This window comes from Pteropus vampyrus, unplaced genomic scaffold (assembly GCF_000151845.1).
Source record: "Pteropus vampyrus isolate Shadow unplaced genomic scaffold, Pvam_2.0 Scaffold686, whole genome shotgun sequence".
Classification (NCBI taxonomy): domain Eukaryota; kingdom Metazoa; phylum Chordata; class Mammalia; order Chiroptera; family Pteropodidae; genus Pteropus; species Pteropus vampyrus.
In genome coordinates this window covers 339,177-351,440 of record NW_011889467.1, presented here as the reverse complement: position 1 = coordinate 351,440, position 12,264 = coordinate 339,177, and the positions used below count along the sequence as shown (strand labels likewise).

Sequence of the window (12,264 nt, the reverse complement as noted above, 5' to 3'; positions counted from 1 at the left end):
TATGCATATCTAAAGAAAAATACTGCAAAATGAACTCTTGAAAATTAAATATGCCCATGCATAATATGTAGCAATTTATCTTGAAATTGACCAAGAAATGGGGTTAAGGGTTTTATGTGGGGTCTTTAAATGTAACTCGCACCTCCCTTTCCTTTGTAACTGCAGAGAAAGGGCAAATTTGATGATCTTCCATTTCGTTTGTAGTCAAACATAAATGCAATACTATTTACTTTCATCTATCAAGAAGGACATATGTACTGGTGAATCCTCACTCAATATAAATTAGTCTCCTGTTTCAGACTGGGAATTAAGGCTTGCTGAAAAAAAAAAAACAATCTCTCTCCGTAGGTCCTCCCTGTCAATATCATTTAACCTAGCAGTTTTGGGTTGTTAAGAGATGGGTGAGATGTAAAAAAAGAACAGAGCCATTTGTTAAATATTTAGTGCATTTCATGTATTTTATGGAGGACCTTACAGCCATCTTCTCATTGGATCCTCTCAACAAGTCCATTAGACAGGTACTATCAGCATCTCTGTTTTACAGTAAGTCAGTAGGAAAGGTAAGTAACTTACCCAAGGTCCTACAAGGCTGACACATGTAAAGGCTAGGATTTGAATGAAGGACAGTCCATCTGCAAGCCCCTCCTCTAAACTACTATGCTATCCTGATTAAATGCAGAAATGGGATACTCACAGATTTATTCAATACCTATTTGTTGACTTCTATTATGTACATTCCAGGCCCTGGACTAGGTGTGACAGAAATGAACAGGATACGTTCTCTGCCCTTGAGCAACACAAGGTCCTACACAGGAGACTAATATATTAACTAATGGCTATAAAGTGAGAGAACCATAATAAGTAAAGGGTACGTACTGCATACTGTGGAAATACCAGCAGGAGAGCAACTAACTGTGCTTGGTGGCTAGATAGAGAAGGACTTCACAGTGGAGAGTGACATTTGAACATTGACTCGAAGGCAGAGTGATAAGGGGAGTTTGGAGGAGGAGTGGCGGGGTGGGTACATTTAGGTAGAGAATATACAACACGTGAAAATATTTCTTTCATTCTCATAATACAAATCCATGTAGTATAGTTGATCACCAAAAGCTTAGTGGCAGAGGTATAAGACTAGAGAGTTAAGAAGGGTATACAGTGTAATGAAAAGTTCCCTCGAGAGAGATAAATTGCTTTGTATCACCTGATAACAGAATCAGTCACGGTTTTCCCTCTTCAAAACTGAGTATAAACCATAATTTCTTTTTCCAATCATCTGTTGATGGGCATTTAGGTTGCTTCCATATCTTGGCTATTGTAAATAGTGCCGCCGTGAATATTGGAGTGCATGGACCTTTACAAATTATTGTTTTGGTTTTCTTTGGAATAAATATCCAGAAGTGTAACTGTCGGGTCAAAAGGTATATCCATTTTTAATTTTTTGAGAAACCTGCATACTGTTTTCCATAGCGACTGTACCAATTTGCAATCCCACCAACAATGTATGAGGGTTCCCTTTTCTCCACATCCTCACCAACACTTGCTGTTCTTTGATTTATTGATGATAGCCACTCTGACAGATGTGAGGTGATATCCCATTGTGGTTTCAATTTGCATTTCTCTGTTCATATATACAATGGAATATTACTCAGCCATTAAAAAAATGAAATCCTACTATTTGCAACAACATGGATGGACCTAGAGGTTATTATGCTGAGTGAAATAAGTGAGACAGAGAAAGGTAGATATCATATGATTTCACTTATATGCAGAATCTAAGGAACAAAAAGAACTAATCAAAAACAGACTCACAAATATAGTGGACAATTTGGTGACGGACAGAGGGGATGGGGGTTGGGGGGCTGGGAGAATTGGGTAAAGGGTTAAAAAAGTACAGATTAGTGGTCGATAGATGGTCATGGCGATCGGGAGCACGGCATAGGGAATGCAGTCAGCATTAATATGATGGCTAGGTGGAGGGCCAGGGGAGGGAGGGAGGGAGCAATTGGGGAGATCGTTTTATGAACATTATAGATGTCTAACCAATGTACTGTATACTTGAAACTAATTTAAATAAATTTATTTTTAAAAAAACTGAGCATTAAGACTGTTGTTGTTCTGTAAACTTTGTGTGTTTTCGCTGAGAAAGGGGAAATGAAAAAAAACCAGAGGAAAATATTAAGAACCACCATTAACATGTTTATGGGATTCTAGAGGTCAGCCTCTAAGCTTTTCACAGCAATACGCATTCAAAGGTATGGGTCCTGTCACCAAGATGGGCAAGTCCAACTACAAGGTAATGCTGACTGATCACAATGCCAACTCCAAGGCGGTACCTCAGCATTTACCACTTATATGAGCAGAAAATCATTAGCAGTCTGTGCTACACAGAAGAGAATAAAGGGAGAGATAAGGAAGGCTCTTTGGCAGTCGAAGCTATTGTTTTGCAGGCTAAATGAACGTTTGCTACATTTATAGTTAATATGATAATCCATTCATTTGGAATAGCAAGTTAAAGTCCCACAATTGTTAGCTCCAAACTATTTAGAAATAGTTTTTCTTTTCCTGTTTGGTAAGATTTAGACAAAAAACACCCATGTGTGCAGACTGTCCTAATGTATTCACTCACATGTACACGTGGACACATGGATAACACACTTAACACGTTTTCTTCAGAAGAGAAGGGTTCATGGAGATGAACCCCAACCTTCCCAGTTTATTGTTTCCTCTAAAGAAAAGTAAAAAGTTTGCCACATCATAAGAGGTCTCTAATTTGACCGTGGTTATTTCCCTTTCAGCCTGGTGAGGGGGTTACCAGGTTATATAACACGGAAGACGTTTTTAAAATCTATTCCCTTGGAGAAAATGAACTCAGGTCTGACCCTGAGATTATGACCTGAGCTTTTAGTGCTTTGTTTTTCATTTAACTTTTTCTAATTTAACTTTATTTTTATTTTATATAAATTGGCCTAGGAAGGTTGATAAGTGAGCCTTATCTTGATGGATTTACCCTGTTTACAAATAAATTTTTTTTCAAGGCTTGGATGTTAGCCAGACTGAATAGAACAGGTTCAATATATCCTAAAGAAAAGATGGTTACTGTCTTAGAAATTACCCTAATAACTGTATTAGTAAAGGCTATTTTAAAATCTGATAACAACATAATCAAATGATTAGAAAAATGCGATTTGACCCTTTTAACAGCTGAGTGCCTTCCTGGACCCATCAAGAGTACTATGGATCTACTTCTTTTTTTTACATTTATATAATTCTTCACAGTCTATTGATATATTAGTCCATTAGACCATTAGACTGTCCTAATAAACAATTCCAAAATAATAGGGCTTAATAAACTATTCTGGCATGTTCCACATGGTCAATAAAGAACGGAGACTTCTTCCATTGAGTGATTCATTCCACTGTCCCTTAAGGCCTAAGAAAAATACACTTTATCCAGTTTCAAACGGAAGTGTGTACAGAAGATCACACGAGAGTTTTTCGGAGCCAGCCCTAAATGTGAGGTCTATCACCTGAGTTCGCATTCTATTTTCTAGATTCGGTCAAATGCCTCCGACTGATTATGAGGATAGGAAATATAGTCTCGCCGTGAGTCCATTAAAAAAAGGAAACATAATTTGATAAACATATCAGATTTTCCTTTATAAAGTCCATTCCCAGCAACTTTCCTGTAATTGTTTTATTTTGGGGGCGGGTTATTAGATAGATAAGTTCTGGCAATCTAATAAACAGCACAGTGCCTATAGCTAACAATATTGTATACAATAGATAAAGTTTGTTAAGAGGTCTTATGTGTTCTTCACACGCACATACACACACACACAACAGTAATAGAGGGGGCAGGAAGTAACTTTGGGAGGTGATGGATATGTCTATGGCCTTGGTGATGATGTTCAGGTGTGTTTACTTATCCCCAAACTCATCAAGTTGCATACATTAAATGTGGATAGTGTTTTCTATGGTGAAGACACCTTGATAAAATGTTTTTTTAAAAAAGAAAATTTTCGCTGAGCTCTCTTTGGCATTTACACATATTCTTGCTTGAGAAGAAAAGGTAACAACAATGTAGATGTCATCTTTAGAGTCTGACGATGCTATGCTCATTTAGATTTTTACATGCCAGTTTAATAGCCTGGCATAATTGAAGCATTTAGGCTAAACACAGCAAAAGTTAGAGGTACCAAATATAGGGGAAAAAATTCATCACAGGCTTTGTCAAAATTTTAATATGAATTCTTGATGTAATCACAAAAAGAAGCATATAGAGCAGTGTTTTTTTTTTTTGGTCACATAGATATTGCATGGAAAATTTGATAATAACTATGGGCCTTATTCCAAGAAATGCATATATACATACACAAAGAAACAACTGTGAATAAAGTTACAAGAGATTATCATACTTTCTTGCAATATATTAGACCAAAGCACTCTAGGGGACATACGTTTTCTATGGCCGATGTAGGTTACATGTTAAAGGGCTTACTTACTCAGATATTTTAGGCTTTCTCTGTCACCACTACTCACATGTACCATTGTAACATGAAAGCAACCATAGACAATACCTAAACAATTAAATTTGGCCATGTTCCAACAGAATTTTATTTATAATGGCAAGTAGCAGGCAAGATTTGATCTGTGCTTAATAGCTTACTGACCTCTGGTTTAGGGTGATCACCCTTGGATATTCTAAAGTCCCTTAGATCATCAAACAAATTTCAGTTTGGACAACTTAAGGATGGAGAGCTCATTATCTCCGAGAACGACCCTTATGTATTAGGATAATACTGAATATTACCTATGAAAGCAACTTTGACACTCTTTTTTCAAAATATTAAAACCTATAAGTACATATTTCTTTCATTCAAAAACATTTGAGTGCCTATTAGGTGCAAGACTAGTATAGCGCTGGAAGACATACCTTTATTTTATTAACTGAATAGTCTGACTTTTTTTTTTTTTTATCGCCTACGGCGCCTGGTATTCTTAAGTGGTCTCCCATCCAAGTACTAACCAGGCCCAACCCTGCTTAGCTTCAGAGATAAGATGAGATTGGGTGCGTTCAGTGTCACATGGCTGTAGACCTGACTTTTAACATAGTGTATTCTCACATCAATACTTTCCCATTGTAAATATGAGTAGCATATATTAGAAAAATGGCTGACACTGTGTCAACTGATAGCGCCGATGAGCAGGCTGGAAATTTAGTTCACATGAAAGGATAAATGTATCTTAATGTGGTGCTTTCAGGAAGTAGTAAGTACAGAAAGAAACAGAAATCTATATACATGTTGCATGGAGGCTGAACACTCTAATTATGGGCACTCTATGCTCTGCACATGTTTCTCTCCACGTGACTATGGATGCAGCAAAGCAAACTGGACATCGCAGCAGAAAGAAAACATTCTAGGGGAATACCCATCCTCAAATAAAGTACTGAACAAGAAATGTTTATAAAACAAAAGAAAATGGATCTAGGAAAAAGTGAGGAAGAAAAATATCTCCAGAGGACAGACAGTTATGAAGGCCAATGTCATCTGTTTTCTGATCCTATGGATGGATATAAGCCAGAAAGGAAAAAATAGAGAAAATCATGCACCAAAAGAACTATAAAACAGGTATGAAGTTCTGCTTAGGGAACACTAGTGCAGACTCTCCGGCGAAGTGGAGATAACTCTTAAGATATCAAAAATGAAAAACTAAACCCTTAATGTGGGTGGTGTCACATTACAACTTCCAGGAAGAAGAAAACTGCATGGCTTTTGGCCAAAGTGTCTATCTATAGACAGGGTGAGACTGATAAATACCTAAGAAAGAAGCAGAAAATTCTAAGACTGAATTTGGAAAACTAGAGTGTATAGAAGACACCAAAAGTTGACAAAGGATAACAAAATGTGGAAGGTGACCATTGTTTTCAACAGTAGTAAAGCAAGGAAAAGAGTAAGAAACAACACTTTTGGTCTCAGATGCAAAGGAACAATAGATGAAAAGTTGTTTTCCAGGAAGATTAACCTGTCAGCAATGTAAAGGCTATGTTAGGAGTAGAGAGTCTGCAGTCAAGGAGGTGATTCACGAGATACAATGTGAGACGACAAGGATGTGTGCCAAGGTGGTAACCATGAAATGGAAAGGCAGAGTTGGGTGTAAAGTCACTATAGAAGAGGGTATGCAAAACTTGGAGCTTTACTAAATGTTAGGATGAGAGTGGCAGAAGGCCAGGCTCTTACAGCCTGAATTAAATATCCTATACTGAATATCCTTAGCTGACGTAGCATATGATTGAAATCCACTGGTCTCAATTCTTACTTGGTTCAGGTATACAGGGTAACTAAAAGACAATGAACTACTGAGAACCGTGATCAAATTTTGATTTCTAAGTGTGAACCATATTAATCCCAATTTTCCTCTATAGTCTACAAAATCTCTCAATCTTTCTGTAAATTAGGTTCACATTCTCTCACTGGGCATTGTTAAATCTCATCAGACATAAACTAATCACTGTAACATAATAATTAAGTCTTACTGTCAGTCATCAGTATCTACTTTTTCTAGGGAAAAGAAAACAACTGGAAATGTTAGGATTTGGAGGAAATACAAAGGAAGTTATTTCCCTTCGCACTTCAGCAGTTAAGGAAATCTTTGGATGTGCTATGGCTGTTATGTTAAAAAAATATGAGCCCAGGTAGTATTTTGCAAATTCATAAGAGAAATCCATAATTTCACCGGGTTAAATTACAAAGCCAAATTCATAAGAGAAATTATAAAAGTATGACCTTGAATGTATTTTATTTGCTGATCATGAAATCAGACAATTCTGTAATATATGTTGCCAAATTTTAAAAACGATTACTCTGTATATAAAAATACACTGTACTTTAATGTATTTTATTTATTGTCATATATGTTCTATTGCTTTTTTTTGCATTTAATTTTTTTAGTTTTACTTTTTGTTTTTTATTTCATTTGTTGTCATATATGTTCTATTGCTTTACCCATGATCTTTAAAAAAAAAAAAGAAACAGGGAGAGGTTGAGTCAGAAAAGATCAGATAATAAGTTATAAAAATAAATGAGAAAAGGATCCTAGGTCCATTCCCCTTCTTCAGAAAGGTGTGGGTGGACAGCAGCTCTAGCTGGTGTGCTCATGGACTGGAAATTTGTCCTGGATTGCTTACATAGATCTGATCCAGAAATCTCTTCAAACGAGGCATCTAATTACTGCCTCCTCAGCTTCACATATCATTGCCATAAATGAGTAGAGTGAACTGTTAGAATTCTTTATTGCTAAGAATTCTTTGGTTCTTTTTCAAATTTGCTGGTCATTCTGTATACTCTCAGTGGTTGACAGTTTTATTGTCTTCATCTTCTCTTTCTTTAAACACTTCCTAAATAGTGACTTTACTACACACACACACACACACACACACACACACACACACACACACACACACACAGTCTAAAGCTGTTTAATTCTCATTCACGATCACTTGCTTCCTCATGTTTTTGGTGATGCTTTATTGCTACTGAACTTAACTGTTCAGAATACTGAAGATATACACTAAATTGCATTCTTCCAAAGAGAACTGGTGTCTCCTTCTGCCAGAAGACGAGGAGTACTTAGAAACCTATGACGCTCTAGCTTTCCTCAGTGGTGCAGAATTAACACAGAAGTCTCACTTTGATCAGGTCTACAACCACAGCAGACTCTTGCTCACAGAGCGACCCTAACTTTGATATTTTCTTACCCACCTTTAGAAGTTTCAGTTCCTGATTTTTTTAGGAATCTCCTTTTTGAACGCTTACTGGCTTTCTTTGCTTTCATGAAACATGGTGGTGGTTTAAAAGTGAGCATGTTATAATTTGTCCGTAATCTATTTTTATTTTAATGGGAGAACACTTCAAAATGTTTACTCCATCATGCTGATCGAAGTGGAATTCATTCTAGAATTTTGGGTACTCTAAATTTTATATGCTTACAACGACTCATAAATGAGTTATACTTCCTTGGGAGATGTCAGGCTTTTCGGGGAAGGCTTAATGTTAAGCCTATAAACACAAAACTGAGGAGATGATGAGTCACAAAATTTGGCCTCACTTTATATCAGTGATACATGTTCAGAATATTTATGTCTTTTACTTTGTTAATGCTGTAATTTAGTAGTGTACCAATCGCCTTTAAAGCATATATTTTTTTCTTCTTTCCTTATTTATTTTAAACTGCCTTGTCTCCTAGGGTCTTGCGTGAGTGTGCGGCTACAGTATCTGGTAGTTATATATAAGAAATAACGCTTTTATGACATTTTCTACTCAAGGACATGCCAGATGCAAACCTAAATAATTCTGATATAGAGCTGACTATGGTAAGTGCTATTATAGCAAGTTTAGAAAGATCAGATGGCAGTTTCAGGGAGACAGAAGTTCACCACGAGTGATGAGAGATAAAGAATGTGTTTTCTTATATTTTATTCATCTTTCCAAAATTTGGAAGTACATTTTATTGTTTTTTTTTAAATGACATATATCTTTCCTCTCTTCTTTTTAAACAAAATTCTTATTTAGATTTTTTCTGAACCAGTTTTATAGAAGTTCAAAATCCGCTGTTTTTCTTATATTTTAATTTTACTTAAAATATCAATAAATCATCAGTGATTAAGTATATGACTTGAACCAACACTTCCCATGTTATAAATTTTCTGTTTCTAACAATACAATGAATCCTACAATACAGTATACTTACTGGTGATTCAAACACTAATACATTCCTAACTACTCTTGAGTTTAAGTAATTTTTACCTTTAAGTACTACAGTCCTTCGCATCACTGCAGGGGAGATCAAATCAGGATCAGAGCAGGAACTGGATCCAGGAGCGAGAAGCTCCACACTGAGGCTTTCCTTTGTAAGCTACGGAACAGCCAGAAGAGAGGCTTGACCTCAAAATAGAGAAATCACTGTCCTTGGAAGCCACAGGATCATAAATATTGTCCATCTCAACTTCTCTCTTACCTCATCTAATCCTCAGGTTCTATGCACAGTGTCAATGTATATATAGCCAGATGAGGGGAAAAAATTCAAAAAGAACACTGCTGTAAGAAAATTGTTGATATCGATTTTGAGTTGTATAGCAAAATATAAGGATTGTAAATGTGATTATCTTCTGCGAGCCAGGAATCTATATTTCAACTCTTAAAAAAAGGAATGCTAAAATCTTTTCCCTTTGGTTCTATGGCTCATACTTTATCAAGAACAATACGGAGGTCCGGTGTATCTCCTCGAATCAATTAGAACTCTAGCAAGAAAGGATACTACCATGCAGCAGCTCCAGTCCTGTCTTCTCATTAGTTGCATGAAGCCACGTCAAAGTGGTTTGGTGGGCCTTAAAATATGTATGTGTAATATTTGTTAAGTGTCAGGCACTTTTGCTGTGGACATTAAACATATTGTTCCATTTAATACTCAGCAAAAATTCCTGGAATATTCACTGCTAATTTTTACCCATTTAACATGTGAAAAAAAACTAAGTATTTGAGAGGGTAAGAAAGTGTCCCTCGTCCATCTGATCTAATAAATCACACTTTCCAAGTTTAAGAAGGTTAAGTAGGAACAATGCAAGAATCAAGGAGTATTTAATGGGTCGGCATCAGGAACACATGGCTTCATGTTCCACGAGAGGGGAGCTCACTTGGCTAGACTTTTAGCCCAGAGAGAAGCACAGAGAGACATTTATATCACAAAGTACCTTTTCTCCTTTCTGGTCCAGAGAGACTGATATGTGATCAAAGAAGTCGTAACAGGATCACTGCAGACCAGTACGTAAGGGCTGTACTGTGAGCATCTTGGCTTTGAAGGCAGATTGACCCAATCTCCAGTCTCGTCTCTAGCCCTTGCTAATTGTGTGAACTTGTGAAGGTACTTAACCTCTCCGATCTATGAAATGGGGACAGTATGGACATCTATAGTTCTCTAAGTATCCTCAGCTACAAAAAGCAGTAGTTGATAATGATTTTTTAGGTTGTTGCAGAGACTGAAATAATGGATGAAAAGAGCCTAGCAGTGTTAGTCATAAGATGAACATTGAAAGAAAAAAAATGAATGCCACTGTTAGTTGTCAGCTTTCATATCTTTAAACTGCACATAAACTGACCTTTCAACCAGTATACATTCAGACCCTTATCTAGCTTCCCTATAGTAACTAGCAAACAAGTATTTCAATCTATCACATGATGGTATATCTGCAAACCAACAAATGCAGTTTGGTTTCTATATTGTCCGTCTATCTGTCCATCCTTCCTTTCCTTCCTCTCTCCCTTTCTCCCTCCCTCTATCCCTTTAAAAGATATGCATGGGGCATCTACTATGCATTAGGTGCCATCCTATACACTGGGGATGCGGCAGTGAACAGATCAACCTGGTTCTTGTACATATGGAATGTAAAATCTACTAGACGAACCATACTCCAAATGAGCAACCTCAGATAAATTTATAATAATAGTGGAAAGAGCTATGAAGGAAAATCACATGGCCATGGTAGATAATATTAAAGACACAGCACTTGCCTTCATAGAGCCAACCAGCTAGCAGAGAATACATCAATTTTAAAAGCAGCTATAATAAATACATTGTGACAGTGCCATGATAAGAGATGTAAAAAGCGTTCCTGGCAGAAAATAGCAGAAACTGGCCCAATCTGGAGAAAAGTTGGGGTGTTCCAGGTAGAGCATTTTCTCACAGTGATGTTTAACCATAACCAGGTGAATTAGGAAAAGAATGCTTTAGGTAGAGAAAAATTTGTGTGCAAAGGCTATGAGGCCAGAGAAAGACTGGTGCATTTAAGGAACTGAACACAGTTTAATACAAAGTTTAAAAGATGATTGAGGAAATGGGGAAATGGGGAGCTATTGGTCAGAGGGTACAAAGCTTCAGTTCTGCAAGATGAATGAGTTCTGGGATCTAATGTACAGCACGGTGACTGCAGTTAACAATATTATTGTATAGTGGAAATTTTCTAAGAGGGTAGATTGTTCCCACACACAAAAAAAAGAAAAGAAAAAAAGGAAAATGTTAACCATGTGAGGTTATGATTTGTAAATTAGCTGATTGCAATAATCATTTCACAGTGTATCACGTATCAAAACAACCAGTTAATATATATCTGTATCTATATCTATCTATCCATCATCTATCCATCATCTATCTATCTATCTATCTATCATCTATCTAATTATAACTCAGTAAAGCTGGGGGAAAGGATAATTGAGGAAAATTATGAAGCTGTGGAAAGGGGTATGAGGATCCTAGTGAGAAAGTGGTTGAACTGATGCCCTATAAACTTGCATAGAATTTAAGTTGGATACAGGTTACCCAGGGGACTGAAAATTGAGGCGAAATTTCACTAGATGCTCCAATGAAGACAAAAGGCAGTTATAGTGAAAATGGATGAATGAGAAAGCTGGAAGGGAAAGATATTAAAGTCAGAGAATGAACTGACATAATTTATATCAGAGTTTGAGACATCATGGCTGGTAAGATCAAGGCGAAGCCACCAGACTAGGGGACTAAGATGGAGGGGAAGAACAATAGCTTATTGAGGATGAAGAGATAGACCAAAGGGTGTGGACAGTGAAGTCCTCTAGGACCGTGATCAGACTAGTGACGGATGGGGATACTGTAAGCTGGGGAGGACATTTTCAGTGAATAGGGACAAACGATGGAAAACTCCTAGGTTAACTGATTAGATTTTTGCCACCGAATACTGTAGCCACCAACCAGATGTGGCTCCTGAGTGCTTGAAATGTTTCCAAGGCACTGCGGCAAATAAAACGTATTTTTAAATTAATTTCAACTGTTTGTTTTTACTTGTTTAATGTGGCTAATCGAAATTTTTAATTTACATATCTGATTTGCATGTGTGGTTCAGATTATATTTTTACTGAATAGTGCCTGATAAGAGGAAGAAATAGAGAATTCTTTGGCTGAATAAAATTACACTCAAGGAGCTGGGACTATTTTCTATGTTCTATATAGCAATACCTTTTGATGCAATTAGCTAAATATTTTGCTTTCATACACCTTTATTACATCATAAAGATGAGTAGAAAATGAAAATGTCAATACTACTGTTCATATGATTGTGACAAAATTGACATAATTACCTACGCCAAAAGAGTTTAATCACTTAGATTGAATTGGATTCTCACTGACCAATAAGATTTCACACTTGAACACACAGATAATCCCTTGCCACTGAGGAAGAGA

The 12,264-nt window shown here is 36.6% G+C and overlaps 1 pseudogene; it reads right to left on the bottom strand.

The window, feature by feature from the left end:
- Positions 1-4,977: 4,977 nt before the first annotated feature.
- LOC111733917 lies at positions 4,978-5,096 on the bottom strand (annotated as a pseudogene).
- Between the last annotated feature and the right edge of the window lie 7,168 nt (positions 5,097-12,264).